Raw genomic sequence first — 4,480 nt, 5'->3', positions numbered from 1 at the left:
CCAAGGAGACCATTGTGACATGATGGAAGATTATTGAACCAACAGGTAAGGCCACATGGAATCAAGGAGCCATGGTGACACTGTAGAGCTTTTTCAAACCAAGGAGATTATGGTGATGAGATGGAAGATGGTTGAACCCAGAGGTGAAGGCCACACAGAGAAATGTCATGATGGAAGATGATTGAACTCAGAGGTAAGGCCACATGGAGGCAAGGAGCCAATGTGACACGAAGAAAGCAAGGATTCCATTGTGGAAAACAGAACTGCATCAAGCAAGGGGCCAAGGCGGTAAACCGAGGAACCCTTTGTGACACGATGGAAGATGACGGAACCCATGAGAAAGGACACATGGAGCCAAGGATCCATTGTGACACAGTGGAGCTTTTTCAGACCAAGGACTTATTGTGACAAGATGGAAGATGATTGAACCAACAAGTAAGGCCGCACGGAGCCAAGGAGCCGTTTTGAAACCCAGAAAGCAAGGTTTCCATTGTGACACGACAGAATCGCATGGAACCAAGGGGCCACTGTGACACAGTGGTGCTTTTTGAAACCAAGGAGACCATAGTGACATGATGGACGATGTTTGAACCAACAGGTAAGGCCTCATGGAATTAAGGAGCCATGGTGATACTGTAGAGCTTTCTCAAGCCAAGGAGATAATCGTGACATGATGGAAGATGATTGAACTCAGAGGTAAGGCCACATGGAGCCAAGGAGCCATTGTGACACAAAGAAAGCAAGGGCACCTTTGTGACAGGACAGAACCGCATGGCACATGGAACCATGAGACCACTGTGAGACTGTAGGTTTTTCAGACCAAGGAGTTATTGTGACATGATGGAAGATTATTGCACCCATATGTCAGGCCACAGGATCCAAGGAGCCATTGTGACACGAAGAAAGCAAGGATTCCATTGTGGAATACAGAACTGCACGGAAGCCAGGGGCCACGGCGATAAACCGAGGAACCCTTTGTGACACGATGGAAGATGATTGAACCCATGAGAACGGACACATGGAGCCAAGGATCCATTGTGACACAGTGGAGCTTTTTCAGACCAAGGACTTATTGTGACATGATGGAAGATGATTAAACCAAACGGTAAGGCCGCATGGAGCCAAGGAGCCATTGTGACAAGAAGAAAGCCAGGCTTCCCCTCTGGCCTAAGAGAACCACATGGAACTAAGGGGCCGCTGTGACACAGTGGAGCTTTTCCAGACCAAGGAGACCATTGTGACATGATGGAAGATGATTGAACCAACAGGTAAGGCCACATGGAATGAAGGAGCCATGGTGACACTGTAGAGCTTTTACAAACCAGGAGATTATGCTGACGTGATGGAAGAAGGTTCAACCCAGAGGTAAAGGCCACATGGAGCCATGGAGGCATTGTGACATGAAGAAAGCACGGATTCCATTGTGACACGAAGGAGCCGCACGGAACTAAGGGGCCATAGTGACACAATGGTGCTTTTTGAAACCAAGGAGACCCTTGTGACATGATGGACGATAATTGAACCTACAGGTACGGCCTCATGGAATCAAGGAGCCATGGTGACAATGTAGAGCTTTCTCAAACCAAGGAGATTATTGTGATATGATGGAAGATGATTGAACTCAGAGGTATGGCCACATGGAGCCAAGTAGCCATTGTGACAAGAAGAAAGCAAGGATTCCACTCTGGCCTAACAGAAACACAAGGAACCAATGTACCACTGTGACACAGTGGTGCTTTTTCAGACCAAGGAGACCATTGTGACATGATGGAACATTATTGAACCTACCGGTAATGCCTCATGGAATCAAGGGGCCATGGTGGCACTTTAGAGCTTTTTCAAAACAAGGAGACCATTATGACATGAGGGAGGATGATTGAACTCAGAGGTAAGGCCACATGGAGCCAAGGAGGCATTCTGACATGGAGAAAGCAAGGATTCCATTGTGGCCTAACTGAACCACATGGAACCAAGGAGCCACTGGGACCCAATGGAGCTTTTTGAAACCAAGGAGACCATTGTGACATGATGGAAGATTATTGAACCAACAGGTAAGGCCACATGGAATCAAGGAGCCATGGTGACACTGTAGAGCTTTTTCAAACCAAGGAGATTATGGTGATGAGATGGAAGATGGTTGAACCCAGAGGTGAAGGCCACACAGAGAAATGTCATGATGGAAGATGATTGAACTCAGAGGTAAGGCCACATGGAGGCAAGGAGCCAATGTGACACGAAGAAAGCAAGGATTCCATTGTGGAAAACAGAACTGCATCAAGCAAGGGGCCAAGGCGGTAAACCGAGGAACCCTTTGTGACACGATGGAAGATGACGGAACCCATGAGAAAGGACACATGGAGCCAAGGATCCATTGTGACACAGTGGAGCTTTTTCAGACCAAGGACTTATTGTGACAAGATGGAAGATGATTGAACCAACAAGTAAGGCCGCACGGAGCCAAGGAGCCGTTTTGAAACCCAGAAAGCAAGGTTTCCATTGTGACACGACAGAATCGCATGGAACCAAGGGGCCACTGTGACACAGTGGTGCTTTTTGAAACCAAGGAGACCATAGTGACATGATGGACGATGTTTGAACCAACAGGTAAGGCCTCATGGAATTAAGGAGCCATGGTGATACTGTAGAGCTTTCTCAAGCCAAGGAGATAATCGTGACATGATGGAAGATGATTGAACTCAGAGGTAAGGCCACATGGAGCCAAGGAGCCATTGTGACACAAAGAAAGCAAGGGCACCTTTGTGACAGGACAGAACCGCATGGCACATGGAACCATGAGACCACTGTGAGACTGTAGGTTTTTCAGACCAAGGAGTTATTGTGACATGATGGAAGATTATTGCACCCATATGTCAGGCCACAGGGATCCAAGGAGCCATTGTGACACGAAGAAAGCAAGGATTCCATTGTGGAATACAGAACTGCACGGAAGCCAGGGGCCACGGCGATAAACCGAGGAACCCTTTGTGACACGATGGAAGATGATTGAACCCATGAGAACGGACACATGGAGCCAAGGATCCATTGTGACACAGTGGAGCTTTTTCAGACCAAGGACTTATTGTGACATGATGGAAGATGATTGAACCAAACAGTAAGGCCGCATGGAGCCAAGGAGCCATTGTGACAAGAAGAAAGCCAGGCTTCCCCTCTGGCCTAAGAGAACCACATGGAACTAAGGGGCCGCTGTGACACAGTGGAGCTTTTCCAGACCAAGGAGACCATTGTGACATGATGGAAGATGATTGAACCAACAGGTAAGGCCACATGGAATGAAGGAGCCATGGTGACACTGTAGAGCTTTTACAAACCCAGGAGATTATGCTGACGTGATGGAAGAAGGTTCAACCCAGAGGTAAAGGCCACATGGAGCCATGGAGGCATTGTGACATGAAGAAAGCACGGATTCCATTGTGACACGAAGGAGCCGCACGGAACTAAGGGGCCATAGTGACACAATGGTGCTTTTTGAAACCAAGGAGACCCTTGTGACATGATGGACGATAATTGAACCTACAGGTACGGCCTCATGGAATCAAGGAGCCATGGTGACAATGTAGAGCTTTCTCAAACCAAGGAGATTATTGTGATATGATGGAAGATGATTGAACTCAGAGGTATGGCCACATGGAGCCAAGTAGCCATTGTGACAAGAAGAAAGCAAGGATTCCACTCTGGCCTAACAGAAACACAAGGAACCAATGTACCACTGTGACACAGTGGTGCTTTTTCAGACCAAGGAGACCATTGTGACATGATGGAACATTATTGAACCTACCGGTAATGCCTCATGGAATCAAGGGGCCATGGTGGCACTTTAGAGCTTTTTCAAAACAAGGAGACCATTATGACATGAGGGAGGATGATTGAACTCAGAGGTAAGGCCACATGGAGCCAAGGAGGCATTCTGACATGGAGAAAGCAAGGATTCCATTGTGGCCTAACTGAACCACATGGAACCAAGGAGCCACTGGGACCCAATGGAGCTTTTTGAAACCAAGGAGACCATTGTGACATGATGGAAGATTATTGAACCAACAGGTAAGGCCACATGGAATCAAGGAGCCATGGTGACACTGTAGAGCTTTTTCAAACCAAGGAGATTATGGTGATGAGATGGAAGATGGTTGAACCCAGAGGTGAAGGCCACACAGAGAAATGTCATGATGGAAGATGATTGAACTCAGAGGTAAGGCCACATGGAGGCAAGGAGCCAATGTGACACGAAGAAAGCAAGGATTCCATTGTGGAAAACAGAACTGCATCAAGCAAGGGGCCAAGGCGGTAAACCGAGGAACCCTTTGTGACACGATGGAAGATGACGGAACCCATGAGAAAGGACACATGGAGCCAAGGATCCATTGTGACACAGTGGAGCTTTTTCAGACCAAGGACTTATTGTGACAAGATGGAAGATGATTGAACCAACAAGTAAGGCCGCACGGAGCCAAGGAGCCGTTTT

This window comes from Anomalospiza imberbis, unplaced genomic scaffold, assembly GCF_031753505.1.
Source record: "Anomalospiza imberbis isolate Cuckoo-Finch-1a 21T00152 unplaced genomic scaffold, ASM3175350v1 scaffold_351, whole genome shotgun sequence".
In the NCBI taxonomy this organism is placed as follows: Eukaryota; Metazoa; Chordata; class Aves; order Passeriformes; family Viduidae; genus Anomalospiza; species Anomalospiza imberbis.
This window is presented reverse-complemented; position numbering follows the sequence as displayed.